Raw genomic sequence first — 23,633 nt, forward strand, 5'->3', positions numbered from 1 at the left:
GGTGGGGGGTTCACAGGGACACCAAGGGCTGGGAAGCTCCTTTTTCCCTGGAACAGGCACTCTGGGAATGGGGAAGAATGCCCAGTCTGGGTCACTTCACTCCCTGCCCCAGGTCAGAGGCACGGACACAGCTCCGTCTCCCAGCGCCACATCCCGCTCTCTGGCAGCAGCAGGAACTGTTCTCTCTCCTGGGCTGCCAGGACAGGGCAGATGGAGATAAATGGGAAGGAACCACACCAACAAAATGTAAACAGGGAGGAATTGGTTGGGGATGGCCCTTGGAAGTGCCCCAGGAGCACATGCCTGACAGGGCTCCTTTGGGAAGCTGAGGCAGTCGTGCTCCTTCCGGGCACAGGAACTGCAGAAGGGAATTCTGGGGTTTTCTCAGGCCCTCACATTCACCCAAAGCATTTCTCTCTTGGAGAAATGTTCTATTTGTTCATTACATGTGGGGGACTTGTGCTGCCCAGAAAGGCTGGATTTGAAAGCCATATGCTCCCTAAATGCACTGGGATAACGTGGATGATCTGTTGGATATTTCATCAGCTTTGTGCAGCTCTAAAGGGGGAGAGGCCACAGCAAACTCCATAAAACTTCAGAATCCTGTGGGAGAGGAGTGGTGGGGAGAGAAGGAGGCAACAAATCAGGAAAGTAATACAAAAACACGTTATGAAACTCAGTTTTGGTGAGGCTGAAAGGTCAGCAGGTGAGCAAATGCCTTGCTGACACACACACAGAGATTTTGCAACTGCACAGCAGAGCCTTGGTACAGATTACAAAAGGCTGGAAGGCAAGAGAGCCTGTTCCTTGATCCATCCTGAACTGGAGCTGCTCCCAGAGCAGGAATCAGGCAACCAGCTGAACACAGGATGCTCAGACAGGAGCAGCCTCGCTTTGCTCAGCTCTTGATCTGAGACAACAACAAACCAGGGAGGGAGGTGGTAAAGCTGGGACTTGGGAGCACAGCCTGGATGAGTCATTCCCCAAAAAGAATATTTCCAAGTCTCCCAGCTGAGGAGCAGCCAGCCAAGAGACTCCTGCTAGTCAGAAATTTAGTATACAAGGAAGAAAAGTTTGTTATGGAGTTGCATATGGCACTACATCTGCAAATATTTTACATGTTCAAATGTTTAGAGAATTATAGAAATACTAACTCCTCCAGCCTCCCTGTAAATGTTCTGAACACATTTTATAGGAGCAGCAGAGGCAGAAAAGTAGCTTTGTCCAAAGCCAGCCAGTCAGTAGCAGTTTTGAAGAGATGCAGAGCTAAAAAGCATTGCAGAAGATTTAAGAATGCTCATTTCATGGCACACACAGATTTCCTTCAGCAGCATTCACTTCCACTTTTCTTCTGATGGTTTGAGGATTATTACATATTTTTCATTAAAATTCCATCCCATAATTGTGGAAAGGAGATTGGTGGCACCACCACCTTTACACCAGCTATGATAAAGCAAATAAAAGAGAAACCTTTCGTTATTTTTGGATACTTATTATTTCTGCATCCATCTCATGATATTAATGTCGACAATGAATGTTACGTTGAGAAAACCAAGGACTTTGTGGAGGATTAATAATGAAACATCCAGAGCAAAGACTCCTTTTGAAATCCTGATTTAACTCTTTCTACTTACAAATTCCCAGCCTCTTATTCAGGACAGAAGATCCCCACTGAGCAGTTTAGTTGCTCAATCAAGTACTGCAAATACCAAATAATGAAAGAAAGAGAAAGCAGAAAGTTTAAGAACATTTTATGGGCTCTAATCTGTTCCCAGGAAATGATTCCTGCCCAGTAAATAAGAGTAAACCAACAAAAAGGAAATTCTGTCAAAGAATAATCTATAAAGAGGAGAAAAAGTCAGGAAATCAGTGACTGCAGGCTCTGGTCAGGAGTTCCTGGCTCCCATTCCCCAGCTCTGCCTCCTAAACCACATTGGTTTCTGCCACACAAACTCCAGATGGAAAAGGCTCAGCTTTGGGTCTCCTGGTTAAACAAAAGCTGCAGCCCAGGGACTGGGAACATTCCTGGTGGGGTTTTGGCATCTCAGCTCTCATCCATGTGCACACCCCCATCAATAAATAGGGACTGGTACCTCAGGGAACAGCCAAAAAACTCCAGAGTGGTGCTGTTATTGCAGCCACATCACCCTGGAGCTGCAGAGAACTTCCCTCTCTCCCTCCCTCCACTTTCCTCGCTCCAAGCACAGATGGCCAAACCCAGGCGTGGCTTTCAGGCCTTCCAACTCCTGCCCATGGATGTAACCAAGTGTTTGTATGTTTGTAAAGGACACAGGAACTGATACAACACATCTGCTCCCACAACACTGCCGCTTTCATCTCGTGGAGTTTTGGCTTCTCGGAGAGGAAGTAATTGGCTGTTAATTATGGGGGCTGAGAACTGGGCACATCACAGCACTGGCTTTGCAGGCATGATTCATGACAGCATCATTTCTCAGCAGCTGTCAGCAGCAAGGGCTCAGCACTTACAAGAAACTATTATAATATTATACCAGCAAAGGATGAAGACAAATGCTGTGCACAGCTGAGAAAGCAGCAAACAAAATATTTTCTTAAAACCTTTATTCGATCGAGAATCGACTTGAAACACGCTGTTTCTCAGGAGAGATAAACAACAACCCTGCCAGCGTGGCTTCCCAGCCTGTGAAACTGAAATCCAAACTCCTCAGATGTCCTCCCCAGAGCTGGATGAAAAATGAAAGCCCCTTTTCTCATTAATAGCTGGAAATTTTAAACTCGTTCTTAATACTCCCCAGCCTGTCTCTGTTCCCGTGTCTTTCTTGTCTTGTGCTGAAATTGTTTGCTCCTTGGGGAAGACATTTTGATTTGTTATCTTCATATAGGCCTTAGGAGATCTGGCCAAAATCCAGCCCTGAAGTATTTAAACCCAGGCAAACAATCAACCTGCATCAGCTCAGGAGTCCACACAGAGCAGCCTCCTGTCCCCAGTGACTCCCAGTAGCAAATGCTTTGGGGGAGAAAATGCAAATATCGGAGCACGTGTGGACTGAACTCCTTCCTGCCTGTATTTTCCCTGCTCCCTGCAGCTGAGGGAGAGACAAACAATGAGGAATAAACTTGGTCTCGTGGCCTGGGTGCATAACCCAGAGATCCAAGTGCCATTTATTGTGCAGGCCCCGATTTTTGCACTGCCAGAGGCAGCTTTGGCAGGCAAGGCAAGGTTTGTGCTGTAAAGTGTTAACTCATCCTGGCCCATCTCATCACCTGAGGCAGCCCCAGCCCCTGGTGGAGGTGGGTTGTACCCACCCCATTTCACAACCCTGTGTAGTGGTAACCTGAAATCAGTGGCAGCTCAGGTGAAAATGTTGGGCTGTAAAGAGGGACAATCCAGGAATGCCTTCCCCAGCCGCCCCTGCTGCTGGGAAAGCAGGAGTGTCCCATCGGCCAGCACTGCTAACTCTGCCCAGGCACGTCAGACCAACACTTTTATCTCTCTAAACAAAGGCTGTTCTTGGCAAAAAAATTTCTCCTAGAAACCAAACACCAGCACACTGGGCATTGCAAGGGAGAGCTGCACACAAACAGTTTTTCATAACCTCAGTTCTAGTTGGGTTTCCACAGCAGGAGTAAGTTCTACAGAAGCTCTAGAAAGCTCTTTCCTCCTCAGCAACAATCACTAAATCTCTGTTTGCCAGAGAAGCACCATGAGGAAGAAGATGGTTTAATGGACAGCACCTCTGCCCCAACTTAGTCACCAGCCACAGGGAAAAACAAGGTGACCCAAAGACAGCACACACTAAAGAAGACACTCTCTCATATATCAGAAATTAAAATACTTTTACATGGGCTTCAAACTTTTTGGTGTGGTTTTACATACGCAGTTCCCTTCCGGATAATTGGTGCTGGGGAAGAGCCTGGTTGGCAGGAGGCAGGAAAAATTAAGGCTTCATGTTGTTTGTGGGCTAAACCAAAATACCAGGACTTGTATGTAAAACACGAATGAGAAGGAAAAACAACATTATAAAAATCCCTCAAAGGAGCCTAAAGAGAGCTGAGAGATAACAACATCTCTGACCTACACCCACAAAGCAAGGCCTGAGCCTTTTTCCCACTGAATTCCCGAGACTTTGGAGGAGAAAATACGAGCAAAATGTTTGTTTGTCAATACCCAGGAAACTTTCAACTTAGGACTATTTATTTCAGGAAAACAGGAGCTTTAGGAATTTGAGATGATGATATACTGCCCTCAGAAGTCATTTTCGCATCATAGAGAAAAGCAAGACATTTCCTCATGAGAACTGGCTCTCCTTGGGATTAGAAACAAAGTACTGCAGTTTTATTGATGGGGAAGTGACTGCCAGAGAGAACAAATCCTTTGCCCAAGAACCAGAAAGTAAAAATTAATAATACTTTCTTAATTATCTTTTAAGGCTACAGAGGGGCAGAGCTGTGGGGTCACGTTTGGAGGTGTGGACAACACACAGGAGCATGTTTAGGGTTGTAGGTTAGATTTTGTCTTTTTCCTTCCATGGTGAACATGAGTTGGAAAAACTGGCGGTGTTTTCAGCCCCAAAGAACTGTGTCTTATGATCCAACATTATCTGACTGAGCTTAATCTGATGGTGACCAGTCCCTGATTCATAAATCCTGGTGTAACTTTTCAAGTTGAGGAACTATTGACTCCAAACCCAGTCCCAGTCCCTCAGCACCACATCAGATCCTTGAGTGTGACCAAGGCTCTCAGCACAGACACAGAGAGAAACAGAAAAACCACCTCAGAAGCCCCACATCTTCACACCTGTTCAACACCCCCAATCCTAAAACAAATTAGTGCTGGCCCTGTTGCCAACGTTAACAGAAGCTTTTCAAAGAAAAACAGTAGGGAAGCCCTGGATCTGGAAGTTTGGAGGGCACCAGCCCCTGTTTCTGCAAGCCTTGCACAGAAGACACATAGTTCTGATGGCAGGTGAGATCTATCAGGTGAAGAATTTAGCCTGTATTAAATGTGCCACAGACCAGACAGCAGAAGCACCCCAAGAGTTCAAGGGGTGTTTGTTACCTTACTGAAGAAAAGCTGATCTTGGGAAGCCTTTCAAAATCCACACAGTTATCCAGCTTGTCTTCAGAAATCCTGGACCTCACAGGCATCCAGAACAGGGTGAGCTACCCCAAACTTGTCACCCACACAGGAGCTCCCAAGATGCTTCTGTCTCCTGATAACACCTCGTCAGTTCTTTAAAGGTTTCAGGTGGTACCTATTGAACACCAACGGTTCTGCCCAGATTGGCATCACCTGGGAGGATGTGACTCCCAGCATCACCTGGGAGGATGTGACTCCCAGCATTACCTGGATTTGACTCCCAGCATCACCTGGATTTGACTCCCAGCATCACCTGGGAAGATTTGACTCCCAGCATCACCTGGATTTGACTCCCAGCATCACCTGGATTTGACTCCCAGCATCACCTGGGAGAATGTGACTCCCAGCCTGCTCCCTCATGGGTAGAACTCAAACCCCCGTGCTCCAAACCATGCTCAGAGTCAGAGTCCAGTGATGTTGTCCAGCCAAGGAGGTGCAGCTGCACGTGGCTGCTCTCTGTGCTTTGTGCTGCTTGTCTCCTCGGAAGGTCCCTCCCAAACTCTGAGCTATTTGGTGGCTTTGGTTCCACGACCACGACTGGAGCCACTCAAACTCATGTGACTGCAATCACAGGGCCAAAAATCTGCTTGGGAATGGCCCTGTCTCACAGACAACACAACATCAGGAAAATCTCTGACAATGCCCAGCAGAGCCAGGACATTTCTGAGCTGGTGTGGGGTGTGGAACCTGCACCAGCCACCACCACTCACCCATGGCCAGAGAGAAGTGTGATGCACGGGCTAAAGAGCTTATTCCCAAAGTTGTTCCTTGGATATTCTCATGAGGAAGTGGCCCTGGTTGGGTCACCCTGACACCTTCCACTAGACCAGGTTGCTCCAAGCCCCATCCAGGCTGGCTTTGCCACCTCCAGGATGCAGAGCTGAGGTGTGGAACACAAACCTGGGCTGCAGCAACTCTTCCCCTTTCATAGGGTCCCATCAAAAGGGTGCACTTGGTGTCCTAGACAGGCTTGGAGGCACTGCCTGCCCCCATCCAATCTCCATTCCCAATGAATTTCTGAGGGAATAAGGAGTAATGTTGAAGATCCAGCTAAAAACAAACATCTCAGCTGGACAATCTTTAACCAATTCATCACAAAGAAAAACAGAACTCGGAGGGGACGTGGACAGTTCCTCCCTGCACAGATTTATTGGAAAGGTTTTAATAAACACAGATGTTGGGAACGGATGGCTACTGTGTAATCATGTGTAGGAAAAGCCAAAGGACAAAATATCCCTTAATGAAGCCCCACATACCGTGCAATATTCCAAAAACAAGGGAGGAAGGAATATGGCTGGTGGTACAAACAGACAAATCCCAAGAACTCAGATGCCAATATTTATTTGTTTTGAGATGTTAGTTCTTCTCCCGCCCCATTTGTAAGCCCTGGAAGGCCTTGCTTTGAGCAACACACCAGGCAGCTCAAGAGTTCAAGAGACCTACGTGGCATTTCAGTCAGTTTTTAGAGAATTACACCCAGTTTTAAACTGAAATATCGAGATGGGAGATGGCTCTCACTATTTCTCATATCCTTCTTTAATACTTACTGGTGTTGCAAGGAGTGTACACACCTCTGAATGTCAACAGGTGCTTATTTGAAGAGTTTTAACTAGATTTTCATAGAATCTCAAAGTGGTTTGGGTTCAAAGGAACCTTAAAAACCATCCAGTCCCACCCCCTGCCAAGGGCAGGGACACCTCCCACTAGCCCAGGTTGCTCCAAGCCCCATCCAACCTGGCCTTGGACACTTCCAGAGATGGAGCAACCACAACTTCTCTGGGCAATTTAAGATTTTAGGCTGTTCTGTTTTGGTTTCTAAAGGTATAAAATAGTATTAAAAAGTCTCCATGAAAATATTTGAGGAATGAATCCATTATTGCTCTTTGCAATTCCCAGATTCTGCTGTGACCAGAAATAATCCTGGATTAGCACAAATGTGTTCACTTTTTCCAAAGAAGAGACGAGAAAAATACTTGGACACTGAAGCAAATAAGTCTGAATTTCTGGCTTTTTACCAGTTTTTAGCACAAAAATTATAAATTTTAATTTTTCTGGAGCTGATTGTATAATATGCTGGGAGAATATCTGAGTAGCATTTTTAGGGAATTTTATCCTTCTTTTCCCTCCTTCATTTGGGACTTTCATTCACTAATCAACAACTAAATAATCCCCAAGGAGAAAGAAATATTTTTGCCAGTCCAATGTCCCTGTTGTGCCCGTGAACTTTGCCGAGGAATCCAAAACTCAGGCAACTTAAGAATATATTTGTAATATTCGACAAAATAATAAATTCAGCACATGACACAGGAAATAATAATCAGATGATCTCAGCCCCAGAAGTATTTCACTGCTGTGGAAATGCCAGGTTGGAGAGTTCATGTGGAAAAGGAAAAGCCTTGTAACTTCTCCAAACATCAGTCATCACTTCCAGATACCTCTAAATACAGCCATTCATTTCACACTGCAGGATATTGTATTGAAAAGCAAGGCAGGGCCAACCCAGCACCTTCTACCACTAAATATGCACTGCACAAACCTTAGCTAAGTGTGTTTTTCCTATTTGGAATAGGGCTCTTTCATTTCCAGAAAAGAGCTTCGTGCTTCTCGCTGAGCAAAATATTTATAGCAAAAAAAAAAAAATATAAAAGAGCTTGAAAAGGCAAATCCAAAGGTATTCCAAGATAGCTCCGTGTCAAATATAGAATGACTCATCCACCTCTTTCAATGAAAATGTTCATCCCAGACAGATCAAAGGGCCCGAGTACACCAAGCCCTTTTTGCTAAACCTGGCAGGAGAGTAAAAAGGTTTTCAATCAGCAGCCACTTGGTGGGAGGTCTGGGAACAAATGAAAGCCATAAGACGCTGGCATTTGAGAGAGCCCATCCCCTACAATGCACAATAGGGCCCATGGATAGACTGTGAGCCCGGTTTGCAAGGAATAGAGGGAAGCCTGGATGGGTGTTTTTGTGCGGCTCTTCCAGATGGATCTGATATTAGTGATGTGCTATTTTTGCGGGAGACATTCAAAGATCTTCCTCGCTGCCCATCACCCACGTGCGTTCACAGGCACAGCTCTTATTGTGTGTTTGCTTTCCAGCCCGGCTGGATCCCGCCAGCCCGCACGGGTCCGTGGATGTCCCGCGGTCCGGGAGCCTCCGCAAACCGGGATATTCTCGTTCGGTCCTATTTGGAAGGACCTAACCTTAGGCTTCCACCTCTTCCACCCCCACCCCCGCAAAGGTTGGGCCGCGGGGGAAGGGAAACCACAAAACACAGGAAAGCGAAATGTCAGAGTCTAATTTAAAATAACCCTGACCTGCTCGCTGCTCGCTGCTCGCTGGGGGACACGACACGAGGGTAAAGAGCGTCTCGCACAGGGGCGTTTTGTGTCGTGCTGCGGCCGCAGCCGCTCCGTCCCCCGGCCCCGGGAGTGCCCCGGCTCCCCCCGGGAGGGTCCCGGCTCCCCCTGGCAGCCCCGGGCGGGTCCCGGTTTGCCGGTGCCCCCCGGGATGGTCCCCAGTGCCGATCCCACGCTGCCATCGTGCGGCCGCTCCCGGCTCCTCGCAGCGCTCCCTCCCCTCCCTCCTCGGAGCCACCCGAGAGCGTGGATTCACACAATCATGGAATGGTTTAATCTCCTTCAACCGCATGGGCAGGGACACCTTCCACTAGACATTGCTCCAACTTGGCCTGGACATTTCCAGGGATGGGGAAGCCACAGCTCCTCTGGGAATTCCATCCCATCCCATCACCACTCTCACAGGGAAGAATTTCTCCCAATATCCCATCTAACCCTGCCCTCTGGCAGTTTAAACTCCCCTCCAACAAGCACCGTGTGAGCTTGGGCAGACCCAACTTCCTCAGGACTAACTTTGGGGCCATGAGCTCTCTGAGCAGGCAAGACACGAGTGGCCCCTCCAGTCAGGATTGAATATGAGTGAACATCCATCCTGGGCAGAGTGAGTTCCATCCCAGAGGTTTAACACTCCTGTTAGCAATGCCAACATCCCACATTCCTCTCACTGAATTCTTCACCTCGCTGCCTGTGGGAAATGGGGAGAACAGCGTCCTGTTCTCCTTCCTTAACTCCTTCCCGATTTTCTTTGTCCTCCTGCTGTTGTTTACCACTTCCAGCAGCAGCCACAGCAGGCCAGGAGACCTATTTACATCCTCCAGTGTGGCTAATCCATGGCCAGAGGGAGCAGGAATACACAGGCTGGCCAAATCATTCCCGGTGAAGGAAGAGCTGCCAGACCACAACACAGCCTCCAACTTGCTCCACACTGGGATCCTCTGAACACCAGGGAACAGGGATGACACAGACTCACACTAACACCAGCCTGACCAAGGCATGGTTTGCTCCAACTGCCTCAACTTTCCATGCACAGGGATCATCTGGGCCAGGATGCTGCAACCCTGCTCTTCCAGCTGAACAGAAAGATTTTAGGAGCACATTATAATGAGAAAAGCTGAGTTTCGAGTTTTCTGAGTTTGGGGTTTTTTTTGCTGGATTCTTTTAACCCTTTTTAAATACTAACTGTGCAGAACTGATGATTCCTTCAGAATGGAAAACCCTGACACTGATGTACCTCTCAGTCATAAAGAATTCATGCATTTTACCCCGTTTTAAAACTCATTAACCAAGCTCCTGGAAGCAATTTTTCCACGACCCAAAGTAAAAAACAGTTGGAAAATTTCTCTGGGAAACAGTTGCCTGCGAAGCACTTAAAATTTATAAACTTCTGGTACAGTTTGTGCCATTTATCCTTGCTAAAGTAAATGGAAGCAATGGAATAGACTATGCATCCTGAGTAACATAATGCAATATTAAAGGACACCCAGCGGAGCAGTTTAGAGGCTGAAGGATCTAAATCACAGGCTGGGAAACCAGAAGGAAAACGTGCAGAACCATTTGTTGGTGGCTGTAGCTGTCACTGCTGCAGAAGTGACAGCACTGATTTACTGGTTATGTGAATTGGAAGAGAAAGAAACAGTGGAAAGAATTCCTACAGAGGGATCACAGTGTTGTCACATCTCCTGCCACAGTCTGAGCTACCCACACACTCACAGGGGTACATGGAGAGGGGCTCAGGCAAAGGAAGAGCATAATTCCTGCACTGCTCCGGGGTTCCAAGGTGGGCAGCCTGGAGCACCCCAGCTCTTTTGGGGTGTCACCTAAACTATTCCCTAGGGAAGGACAGGTAACAGGCACGATGGCAGCAGCACTGATGAAATCTGGAGGAGATTCCCACCTTCATCCCTTCTAACTTCTTTTTTGTTCCTCCTCCACTGTCCCGGTCCAGGTAGAAGATTCCCAAGCAATGAGTAAAGAAATCCAGTGAGCAGAGAGCTCTGAACTGCACCAGGCACTGGGATCTCTGCATGGCACAGGCCACAGGACAGCACTTTGTGTGGCTTCCACAGGTCTCCAAGGACACAGTGGCCTCCTCCTCCAGTGCCTGGACTGGATGATCCTGAAGGTCTTTTCCAACCTGACTATAATTCCTTTGTGGCTACGGATTTTGTCTGGATGGAATCTGGATGCTCCAGCCAAGGGCCAGGGAGCTCCAAACACCCACCAGCCTGGGGACAGCACCTTCCCTGCACAAATGCCCACTGACATTCCCAGAGAACTCAGGAGCCCGTGGGTAGGTCCCAGGTGCAGATTAGTTGTACAGCACATGCCCAGGATTGGCACACACAGGGCACATTTCCACCTGGGAATGGCCAGACAAAGGAGAAACAGTCAGAGGAGACGTGGGAGTTTTGTACTTTCCTTCTTCCCCACTCATTCCCTGCTTCTTACCTATATCCCACAAAAATATATAGATTTTTAAGCATAATAATCAGCACTGGAATTGCACTTGGGAGTTGTTTTCTTTCGTCTATTTTTTTTAAATGCATTTCAGTTTTTAATCCTGCCTGCATTCCTTTTCTTTCCCTCTCTTTGCTTTCTCCTTCAGTCCCACTGAAGATACACAAAATCATGATGCAAGAAATAAGTCACCCTTCCCATTCCTCTGTTCCTCCTCCAGTACTCTGCAAATTCCATTAACTGAGATGATGTGGGACAGTGGGATGCACTGGGGCAGACAGGGAGGCACAGCCACAAATCCTTCCTGGTGCAGGGACTGGGCTGCTACTGGGGAGGAATTTTATCAGAAGGATCAGGACAAACCCTAATCAGGTTAGAGGAATTCTAAGATGAAAATGAAAGTTGAAATTCCTTGAATGTTTATCTTCATTTGTGTATATTTATTTGGCTGTTAAGGTGGACTTGTACACAGAACCACCCCCAGCCAAATGATGAGTGGGTTTATGGAAGATGAAGCAACAAGAACTTCATCTCAAAAGTCTCAAATACTATTTAATTCTCATTTGTGTCTTTAATATCAAAAGATATATTACTTTTCTGGTATGATGGCCAAACATTCTATTGCTCCTCTGGGATAATTACATGTATTATTAGTAAATTAGCAGCTTCTGAAATCCTGAAAACACTTTTCAGAGTGCTCTGTTCTCAGGATTTTTAAGAAGTTTCTCATCATCACAATTACACAATAAAAGCTTGGAAGAAAATAGCTAAAAGAGTCTAATGGCTCAAAACCACAAGGGAAACAATGAATTTTGAAAGCAGACTTATCTGCTTTAAGCTTTAAGGTCTTTAACAAAATCTCCTGACTTTGGAGAGCATTTTTGGCTTTTGAAAGCTCCCACTTGGATCTCTAATGCTGCTCTTCACAGCCACTTCCTCACAATCTGTGCAGAAAACATCTGGGACTGACAGAGGGAGCAAAGAAAGGCAGCAGGATTCCCATCAGCACCACTGCCTTGTGCTTCCCTGATGTTTTTATGGAATAATCCCATTTCTGTGTCAAACCAGCCCCACTTTATCAGTTCCCCAATGTCAGGGATCACACCCTGCAGCACTGAGCAAATCTGCCCCAGAAAACACGGAGATTCCCCTTGGCTGGCAGGATCATTTCACACAGGAGTGCATGGAATCCTGGCTTCCAAGGACAGCTGTGCCTGGCTGGGGCTGGGGGCTCCAAGGAGAACTTCCCAGGAAGGATGAACGTGCCAAGAGGACAGGGCAGTCTCCCCCATCCACTCTGATGCTACCAAGAGTAAACTCGAGCTGGGGGCACGTGGCACATCCCAAATTCAGCCTGGCAGGAAGGAAAGATCTGAGGATCACCAGTTTCCCATTCCCAGCTCTACCTGACAAGCTGCCTGGTCATCCCATCTCCACCTCCAGAGCCAACAAAGCACCACTGAGGGGTCCTCCCACAGAAACACACCCACCTGTCCTGGATGGAGACCTCATGGAATGGGAAATTAGACCCTGAGCTTCTGGAGGATGGGAAAGCACTAAAAGGAGGATATATTAAAATTTTAATATTCTAATTATATTCAGTGAAGTGTAGAAGTCCAGTCCCCACAGCTCTCATTTCCAAATGCCCAGCCCCAGCCCCTGCAGGACACACACACACACACACTTTGGAAACAAAACACCATAAAAAGATCAAAGATTCCTCTGGGAATAGATTCTCTGCACTCTTCAAAGCCAAATGTCCCCTCACTTGCCCCCTCATAAACTGATTAATTTCAGTGGGAAGAATCTGCTCACAAAATCAGCAAATCCCTGCAGGGAGAATAAGTGTTTGTGCTTGTTAACTCAGGGGCTGCAAGCAAAACCCAGAGAACCCTCTGTGTTTTCCTCTGCTCTACAGAAACAACAGGATTTATACTAATACTCATTTCCAAGCTGCAATTGGTATTTAATCTGTTACCAGGCAGCTTTTCCTTGAGTCATTTTGCACATGGATCAGATGCAACCCCTTTCCCTGGATGCAGGAGTCGAGGAGTGCAGCATCTGCTGAGCCCTCGCCCGCTGCGGCCCCGGTGCCTGCAGTGCAGCTCCAAAATGTGAGGAATGCTCCCCCAGCAGACCCAGCTCACATCCTCCCTCCCATTCACTAAAGCTGCTCTGTCCCTCCTGGGCTGCTTCCGAGCAGAATTGGGGTGGGAAGACGAGGGCTCTGAAATCCAAACCGTCCTCGGCCGTGCCTGTGTGTGGTCCGAGCCGGCAGCTCGTGCAGGGAGAAATGGGAAGCCACTAAAATGATTCTGCTTCTAAATATTTTGACCTTTATTGACATTTATAAGTAGCAGGCAGCTTAATTACCAATTAAAGGAAGTTATTAGCTACAAAAGGAGCCTGTTCTTTTCCCCCCCCCCTCATGGCTCCTTTCCCAACCCGAGTGCTGTTAGATGGGATTTCTGTGGCAGGACAAGGCAGAGGAGCCCAGGAGACCTCAGCTACTTTATAGCAAATCTATACAGAAATCCTTATAGAAGTCAAAAACCTTCATAAAATGGATACTCCAGAGACTCCAGCAGAACAACAGGCTCTCCACTGCTGTTGGGGTTAAAGCCTTGTATTCCAGCCCCTACCTTCCTACATGGAATTGCTTGGGGTGGGCATTCCTGCTGGCTGGGTTTCTTTCAAGCACACCCATAAAAAGGCCTCTCCAAACAGCTTTGGGGAGTTTTTTTCCCTTTCTTTTTCTTTTTTCACAATATGCATTTAATGCCTGGCACGAGGAGCTGAGAATATACAAGACTTGGCTGCTAATCCTGAGACATTCTGTTAAAACAACTGCGAGTTCTACCCCAGAGATGGATGAATTCCTACAGCAAACAAAGCAGCTCCTTTAAAATCACCTACACCCCAACTCCACCACCAGGACTGCAAGGGCTGGGAGCTCTGCACACATTTAGGGTCCCACCAGAGCATTAGGATTGTTTGCTGGGTGATGGCACTCACGAGAAGGTCTTAATTAGGAAATATTTTTTAGAATAAGCAAGGCCCTCCCATAATTTTAGAGTATATTTCTTTCAATAAAAATTAACTACAACACATACCAAAACTGCAGTGTGAGCAGAGCCCTGATACTGATATATATATGCATGATTTTGTAAACTAAACCAGTGCTAATATGAATTTAAAAATAGCCTCATGAAGGAACTACCCAACCCTGTACACCCACATTATTTTCAGTTCTATAACAAACATTAATGTTGTTTTAAGAGTCTTTATATATGAAGGGAGAAGCCATGTAGGTAAGACATGGAAATCCAAAGAAAGACACTCAAAATATTCTTTCCTCCCTGGGTGAATAACCCCAAGGTGTGACTTCCCCAGTAGCTGGGAAAGTGGCTGAGGGATCTAGACCACAGTTTAGAGTACACCAAACTCAAGATATGGAAGTTCCAGCATTGTCCCAGGCACAATAATTTAGTTTTTCCTCAGCTCTTCCCCTGCTTCTGTCCAAAGAAATTCCAAGATCCCTTCCACCAACCTCAGCTTCTGATTTTCTGATAAACTTCTGGACTCTCAAGCACGATCTTTAATGCTGGTTTTTTAACTTCTCTTAATTTTTCCCCCAGTTTTTTCTGCTCTGTATTCTTTACACCTTCCTTACTGAACTGGTAACTCACCCTCAGTTCCAGAGGAAAAAAACATGTTATTTTTCAACCCATTTGAAACTTTGAGTTTGATCCTGAAACCCCTAAAGTCAGAGGCAACAAGGACATTCCATTCAGTGGGAACAGGACAGACCCAGGTTCCTGGACAGTGTGTTTTCAATCAGGGAGCCTTCACATTGAAAAGGAAATCATTTGCATCATATTTGTATTCATTGTCCACCTCCACAGGAGGGGAAATGTGCTGAGCAAAAAGGTTAACTGTGCTGATGCCAGGAGGGCAGAGCTGATGCAGGGATTGCATCAAAAGCCCAGTGCAGTCCCAGCTCAGGGGAGCCAGACCTGTTTGTTATGGCACATGAAAGGTCAGCTGAGATCCCCGTGTGTCACTTCATCCCAGGGACAGTCCAAGTACCCCAAAACCAAAGCCCAAATGAAAGGAGGTACCAAAAGGCAGCTGCTGCAGCCCCTCTGACAGTGTTTACTCACATTTGTCACTTGAGACCAGCAGAGGAATGTCCTCCTGGAAGGGTTTATCAGGGACCCTCGGCTGGGGAAGCGAGGCAGGAGTTCCCTGGGCCTGGGGCAGAAACACTGGTGGGGGCTGTCCCATCCCTGGGTTCAGAGAATCAGCTGGAGAACCTGGGAAACACAACCCAGCCAGACAAGCTGATTTTCAGAAGGCTGCAAGTTGCTCCAGGGATGGATCTCTCTCCTCTGGAAAGTTTTAGGCTCCTGCAGAAGATCGTGAGTCACTTGTTTTCATGTTTTATACAACGTTACTTTTCCTTGCTATAACGTTTGACCTGATATTAAATATTTCCTCTGGTGAGAAAACACTCAAACCCTTAATTTTAATTCCAAGAGGCTTCCCAGAGCTCCCCAGAGTCCTCTCCCACTGTCTTTCACCCGCTTCATTTATATCTGCCAGATCATTTTTCTCCTCAGCTTTCAGTTTAGAGCTGAACCTCACAGTTCATCACCACTTTTAATTACCTGTGATGATGAACAGCACCTTCTATCCCTGTTAAGAGGGACCAGTAACAGTGGGCAGCTCTTCTGGCAGCTCCTTCCCAGCCAGCCACGACAGGAGGGATGGAATGGGATCTCCCATCCTGTGGGAACATCTAGTTATCAAACATCTGAGATTGTATTCAAATATATCTTCCTGAAGATTAATAACGAGGAAACCTGGTGCAAACATCAGCCAAAGCAGGCTCCAAAGACTTGGAAAAGCACATCAAATTCAACAACACAGGTATCAGCAGGAATGAAACGTCTGGATTTTGACAACCTTGAACAATTCAGTAAATTCTGACTCTGATGGGAGTCAGGCAGCTGCCCCTGAGAGCTGGGCAGTGGCTTCTGGGAGGAAGGAAATTGCTGCCACATGCAGTAAATAAAAAGAAGGTTTTTTAAAAAAAAAAAAATACACACATAGTTGTGCTGCAGAATCATTCCATTCAGCCTGGCCTGAAACACAGGCAGCTACAACCCCATCATTCATCTCCAACATAAACACACAGTGGGTTAGACTTGCAGTAACATAGGTTGGGATTTTTAGTAGATGACATAAATAAATGTATTTTTATATTTCCTGACCACATTAAGCTTGAAATCAGGAGTTCTAAAATGTGAGCCACACACTGTAAGGCTTCTAATGGCCAATAAATTCAGACAGTCACACTGGAGCAATGTTTTCTCCTTAAAGGTACATTTTGCTGCAGTGGATAGAAATACAAGGGGGCTTGTTTTTTTATGGCTTTGTGATTATATGTAGCTGAACATGATCATTCAATAAAGGTTAAAGTTCTCTTAGGAGGACAGCAAGATGGAAACCACTTCAGAAGGCACAATCTCAGATCCCAAATATTATTTCTACGTGGAAAGACATTAGTAAGGAGAAGGGGGAAGGTTGGGGAAAACTACTTTCTCCCAAAAAAAGAGCAATCCTGGAGAGGAAAGGTAAAACATCCCAGTTCAAGAGCATCAATGTATTCCTCTGTTCCTGTCCCACCTCTGCTACACTAAGAAAGCACAAAACAAGTTTTATCCTGCCCAGTGCATCTACTTCCCATTTGTAAAGTAGGGATTACAGTGCTGGAATTCCTTCAGGTGGGGTTAAAGGAATGAATGACCTTAGAGAATCACCAGTGATACTTCAGGGCTAAAATACTCCCATGCTAAAGGTTATTTTTAATCTTTAGCCCTTTCAGCACTTCCAAGTGAAGATCAGCATTATTACCATGACATCCCAGACTGGGAAATGGAATACAACAGGTATCAGGAATTTTTCAGCTACCTTCAAGTGGGATTTTGCTGCATGATGGCAAACAAAATTAATAAGAACCTCTCCATCCAGCCATGTTAAAAACCCAGCTCGAAAAATCAAGTGTGCAAGAGCTAGAACACCAGAATTAAAGCTGCCATGTGCAGTCCTAATTCACCTCTCCTGTGTGACACAATTCAAAGACATTTTTCTCCTAATTCACCTCTCCTGTGTGACACAATTCAAAGACATTTTTCTCCTAATTCACCTCTCCTGTGTGACACAATTCAAAGACATTTTTCCCCGTGGCCTCACCCCATTTAGGGGGCAGGATGAACAGAGCTATTCAGTATTTCTCTTTTTTTCCCCACCTTTTGCAGTCGATGTGTGGCCTCGGTTTTATTTATAGCATGTCATTTAAACTCTTCACCGAAAACAGGATTATTCATATCCTTGTGGGTTTTAATATAACACTTATCACAGAAATATTTGCTTCACAACCATAACAAATGTCTCCTGACAAAACCCCTGCCAGGGAGGTGGGATGGCAGCACAGCCCCCCGAGCCCAAATGCTTAATCAGAATCAGAGGTCCCACAAGACTGTTTGGATTAGCATGAGATCATCTGAATGTAACACAGGGTGTAATATATTCCTGGGTTTTAAAACCAGTGGTAACAAAACCCTGGTTTTTCGGAGGGAAAGTTCCAAAACTTCCCCTGCCCTGAGTCCTGGGTTGGAGGAACCATCTGTCCCCACTCAGGGCTGCCCACAGCATTTGCAAACCTGGTTTGCTGTGCTTTAAAGCACCTCCTTCTGTGGCCACTGGGCAAACACCCAGCAAGGCCTAATCTGGAGCAAAGCAAGGCAGCAGAGGAAGACTGGAATGAAATTGCTCCTTGATTTTGGAAGATTCCCACTGAAATTTGCATTTTAAAAGGAAAAAAAATGACCCCTAACTTTGTTTGCATGTCCTTACTTAGCAGTGTACATGTATGTGGTTATGGAATACACCTAATCCCAAAGGTTTTGGGTGTATTACCAAAAAAGTAATCATATCTAATTATATATATAAAGATATATTATATATATTATATTTTAATATATTTTAGATATTATATATTTTATTTATAATAATATATAAAAATAAATATATATAATAAATATATAATAAAATATAGAATAAATATTGTCTATAATAAATATTATATTCCATTATATATTATATATTTATTGTAAAATCGATATATTTATATATTATTATATAAAGTATGTATTATATATTACAAATTATTATCTATTTATTATTTATGTGTTATATATTGTTATTATATATTTATATTATATATTTATATATATTATAATAATGTATAATATATAAGAATTTATCATATATAATATATAATAATAAATAGTGTATATAACATAAAATAATATGTATAATAATTTTAATTTTTATATTAAAAATCATATCTGAAACATCTTTAAATTTGTAGGACCCAATGTTTTTTTCCAGCAGTGAATCAAGCATCAGCAAACTTTTAACAAACAGGCTTTAGTTCAGGCACTAGAGAATCATTCTTCTCACAAACAAGACAATTTCCATCCACCCTTTTGGATTTTGGTCTGGGCTACAAATTATTAACTCTGCTTTTGAGACACCATCTCTGCAGAAAAAACGCTGCTGTAAGTTCTGCCACCAGAATGGAATGGCTGAGAAATATAATTCCCAAGTTTATGTGAGCCTGGAGTCCCACCTGCACATCCTGGCAGGGAAATCAATCCATAATTCCCTGTCCTTTTGCTTGTTTTACAACAGTCCCAGAGAAATTCTTATGTTAGAAGGGTCTTTTCAAACATTTACTCACTGTTCTGATCTCTGGACATTCTTCTGGTCCGTGTTGCTGATCTGAACCTCCCTTCAGTGAGACCGTTTTCAGAGGAGATCTGACAGCTGAAAGAAAAATGCACAGTGCTCCCAGTTTATATCCACAGGCCTGGAAATCTGGCATGTCTGGAGCATTATTATCATTATTATTGTTATTATTACTATTATTATTACAAATATATTTTGAAATTTGTAGTTTTGGCATAACTGGAAGATTCATTGTAAAGAAGAGCTCTGCTTTTTAAAAATGTGTTCAATCAACTTGGAGCATCTCAAATTCAAGTATTTCAGCAGTGACTGGAACTAAGACTCTTTTTTGATGTGATGTAGTAAAAACAAAGTTCACAGTCATGATTTTAAGTATCACTTAGAAGCAGTTTTAGAAATACTACCATTATTATTGTGTTCAGACTGTTTTTAACCCTTCCCAGTGACAAAGGCTCTCAGAATTCATCTAAGCCCTGCTGTAATTAGCCACACTTTCAACAGATTCAGCTGCAGATCAGCCCCCAGAGCAATAAAGAGGCTGAGATAAAGCACTGGGGCAGATATTTCACTTCAAGAACACATTAAATCTCCAGTGGCATCACTTGATGTTTGACTGGAGCAGAATTTGAGCACTAGCAAGGCCTTGCCTCTGAGATTCATCCCTGAACAAGCAAAAGTAAAAGCCATTGCTTTTTTTCTCTGCTTGTTTTGCTTGTTTTAATAAAAAAGCTACAAGAAGGTCCAGGCCATGGCCCCAGACAACTGTCACTGTAAGGGCTGCACAGGAATTGGGACTATCCCAGTTCACCCTCACACTTTCCCTGGGAAATTTTAACTTTTCCCTAGGAAACAAGGAGCCTGGCAGTTCTGAGGCTGTGTGAGGGAAGTCCTGCTACTCCAGCCCAAGGAGAGCTGTCCTGGGGCTGCACAGAACCTTCTGCACTCCTTTGCTGCTCTTTTCCCCCTGTCCTGGCCAGGCCACTGAACCAGCATTAGGAGTTTATCCCTAAATCCCAGGTTTCCAGCTCACTGGTGCCCTGGGCAGCCCTTGTCACTGGCATTTTCCAAACCCTCTCCCAGATGAGGGGCTGAGGAAGCCAGGCCAGGTCAGGTTGGCATTGCCAGGCTGCCAGAGCAGTGCACTGCTGCCTCTCCCTGGAGCTCAGCTCCAAGCTCTGCAAGGCTCCCAGCTTTCCTCTCCAGTCTAAACCCCTAACCCTGGACAGAAGCAAAACCATTCTCAGTGTCTTTAGTCATTAACATCCTTTATCTGCCACTCCCAGACAATTTGTGCCTGTTTGGTGCATGAGACAGGAGTGGTGTCCTGCCTTCCAGGGCAGCACCACAGATAAAATGCTCAAGGGTGTGTTTTAAACTGAATTTGAAGCACTGAATTGGAATGTTTCATAATCTAAGCTGACTGTCCATAGAAAGAACAATTGTATGATTTCAGTAATGACCTAATTCAATAATGAACTAATTCAACCCCTTCCAAAACAACTCAGGAACTCTTACTCATTATCAGCTCGGGGACCTTCATTAATTACCACTATTCTTCCTTGCTGCCTGTATTTATGTTATGGGTGCAGGGTAAAGATGGACATGGAAAGGAAATAGAACTGTGCCTTTTTGTTCCTACTCACAAACAGCGGTGGGAAAACCTCCAAGAGCATTCTGGATGTTTTGAAGTTGTGTCAGGACACTTCATTTTCTCTCATTCCCAAGCTTCAGAAGCTTCCTCTTTGTGATTGCAAACAGATGATGGCAGAGCCTGCAATTAGGCCAATCCAAGGGAATTCCAATCAGGGGTAGCCTGCAGCAGCTTGCAGGGCTCCCATCAAATGCAGGCCCACCCTTAGCATGGAGCTGTCAGCAGGAAAAGAGAAATTCAAATTGATTCTTAGAAGCAAACTCTTGTGACCTTCCTCACAGCACCCAGGGGTTTGTAACATCTGTCATTTATTATTGGGATTTTCAAGCAAAAACTGAGCCTGGGCATTCAAATTCCAAGAGGCAACATAAAGTCTCAGGAGTTTTGACCATTTGGGAGTTCCCCAAAAGGGGGAAGTTTCTGCTCCTCTCTGCATACAGCAAGAACCTTTATTAAGAATAAAAAATTTAGGAGCTTGTTTGGAAATGACACCTTTAAAATGGGAGCTTTTAGGACAACTAGAATAGATCTCAGATTTACCCTGTCTTTGCCAATCTTTATGATATTTCTTTGCAAAACAAGAGGTGGCAGATTCTCAAACAGTTTAATTTTTCCAAAAGTTCCCCCAGTAAAAGCAGTGATAACAGCTCCTCAGTGAGCTCCATGGGCACAAAACAGGAGAGCACAAGAGTGTAGGAGCTGCTAAGGAAATATGGGGTAAGTTTTAGAGTTACCCATCTCCAGCTCATCTCAGGGATCTCAGGGATCACGAGCTCAGGATTCAAACACAAGATCTTCCACACTCTGGAGGTTTTCTTCCCATGGAGACTGGCTTCAGAAGCTGCCCACAGAATTCCCAGGATACAAGACTGGTGTTCCCACAGTGGGAGGCCAGCAGAGGTGGGCACCAAGGCATCCTCATTTCACTTACTCCCAAAATTTCCTGTTTTCCTCTGAAAAGCAAGACCAGTCGAGCTTTAGACAAAAAACTTTCCAAAACCAGCTAAGGAAACGCAAGGAAAGTCATTTTGTAACACAGAAAAATCCAAGCACAGTTACACAAGTGTTCTTGTTCCAAGAACAATTGTAAGTGGGTTTTGTTTTGATTTTGAAAGCCCTCCAATATCTCAGTGTAGTTGCATTAGACCACACACTGGAAAAATTACGTGGTTTTCTGGTTGCTGTATAATAAGAAAGGATGTTTCTCTCTGAGACAGAAAAGGCCTATTCAAGGTTGGGAAGGGAGTGTAGTTTGGAAGAATGAAGAATCAGGAAGCTGGGGAGATAGGTCATAATTGTGTGAGGATGATTTGGTCTGGTTGTCTGAACAGCTGCCAGGGAATTAGGAAAGACAGCCTCTACTTTGGAAGGGCTGAAAGGAAAAAAGCAATAAATACCAGTTTTAGGGTATCTTCTGTTAGGGGTGACCCAGGCCTGGTGTACATCTGGAGATAAGAGGTTCTGCAACACAGAAATAGAACATTAAGTGGGAAAATAAATAGCAATTTGTTTCAGGTAGTGGGGTGTGTGCCAAAGCTTTTGTGATACAGTCACACAGTATTCCACAGCAGGAGAATCCATAAATACCTACATATTTATGGATGAAGATCCACTCCAGGCTCTGGACAAGTGAACAGCAGATAAAACATCCCCAGAGTCAGTGGTGACTCTCCCCTGACTTCACACCCACACAGTGAGCCTGTTGCATAACCCACTTCCCAGGTTATTTTACTGGGAAATTCTGGATGGAATCCACCAAGTACTTTTTTTTTTTTTTTTAAAAACATTCTTTTTACCAGTAAAACACAATAAAAGATTTTATAGCCTTGATGTGTTTCTGGCACGTTTTAAAAACTGCTGCTAATAAAACTTTTCCAAGAGGAAAAAATGACCAAGTTGTCACAATGTAAATATCTCATGGGCTTGTTTATGCAGAAAACTGGGAAACAACATCACAGGAAAAGATTGTGTCAAGAGAAAGCCTTAATCACCACAACTCTGGCATGGCACAGCACTGCAGTGACTCTGCTTTGCTGCCCTACCCAGTTCTGCAGGAGATAAAACGTGACAAATGACAAATAAGTGCTTAAAAACGTGCCTTGGGCACCAAACTCCCCTGCAGGCTGACCCACCTCTCCAATCATAAATCACAAGGGATATTCCAGAGTGGATTTTCAGTGCTTGAAAACGGTCCCACCCAATGAGCAGGAAGGCAAACAAGTGTACAGAGACCTGCTCCTGACAACACTCCCACTCTAATTTCCATGCATTTTTTCACTTCGGAGATCAGAGGCTCCACACGAACTAAAAAGTTGTTGCTTGTTTTATCAGGCGACGTTTTGACGTTAATACTTTATCACTGAATTGGCCACGAGAGGGCACCAGTTCTGCTCGAAAATAAAAGACCAAAAAAAAAAAAAGACAAACTCGATGAGCTAAATAAATAAATGGGGGGGTTGTTTACAAACTGTCCAGCTGCAAAAGCACAGGAGAGCGGGTTCCACGGCAGGAGCCACCCACCCCCAGTGTGCAGCAGCTCCTGGGGAGCACAGCAGGGAGGAGAACATCACCCACCCAGGGCTGGAGCTGCTCCTGCTGCCCCTGGGAGACTCCCCTGGCTCCCAGACCCCCTTTCCTCAGGGTGGCTGTGGGAAAGGTTCCCACTCCTGGTTGTATCAGTGTTGTCCAGAGCCTCCCTCTGCCCTTTCCTGCAGTTCCCTTCCCTGCTGCTCTTGGGAGGCTCTTCCCCTTCTCCCTCAGCACAGGAAGGTTTTCCACACCTGACAGAAATGTCTGAAAACACTGTTTTCAGCCCAGCAATGGGTTACATCTCGTTTCATGGCCTTTTAAATGCACATTATTCACAAGAGGGGACTGAAAGGGAACTCACAGAACTAAAAGAATGAAGAGCTTGAGCTGAACCTCCAGACTGGAGAGCTGGTTTTTCCACAGACATCACCCTAAGGAATTCCTCTAGAAACAAGAGAAAAGAAAAAGGATATTATTTTCCAAGCCTGCATCCTGATTCAAAATGATCCATGTAAAGACAAAGCCCTTGGTCTGACAAAACCTGTCAGTGAGATCTCCCTGGGAAACACCATTTGGGACACAGACATTTGCACCAAGAGAAAAATCATGGAATCACAGAATCCTGGAATGGTTTGGGTTGGAAGGGACCTGAAAGATAATCCCTTCCCAACCCCTGCCATGGGCAGGGACACCTTCCACT

The 23,633-nt window shown here is 45.0% G+C and overlaps 1 long non-coding RNA gene across 1 annotated transcript in view; it reads right to left on the minus strand.

The window, feature by feature from the left end:
• LOC108504823 overlaps positions 1-22,662 on the minus strand; it is a 168,557-nt gene extending 145,895 nt beyond the window's left edge. The window contains exons 1-5 of the long non-coding RNA XR_001877262.1: positions 22,537-22,662; positions 21,802-21,865; positions 21,139-21,357; positions 20,397-20,619; positions 18,746-18,831 (exon numbers count right to left, since the gene is read on the minus strand). This is a non-coding gene — a long non-coding RNA (uncharacterized LOC108504823). The remainder of the gene's footprint in view (positions 1-18,745; positions 18,832-20,396; positions 20,620-21,138; positions 21,358-21,801; positions 21,866-22,536) is intronic.
• Between the last annotated feature and the right edge of the window lie 971 nt (positions 22,663-23,633).

This window comes from Lepidothrix coronata, unplaced genomic scaffold, assembly GCF_001604755.1.
Source record: "Lepidothrix coronata isolate B3197 unplaced genomic scaffold, Lepidothrix_coronata-1.0 Scaffold176, whole genome shotgun sequence".
Taxonomy (NCBI): domain Eukaryota; kingdom Metazoa; phylum Chordata; class Aves; order Passeriformes; family Pipridae; genus Lepidothrix; species Lepidothrix coronata.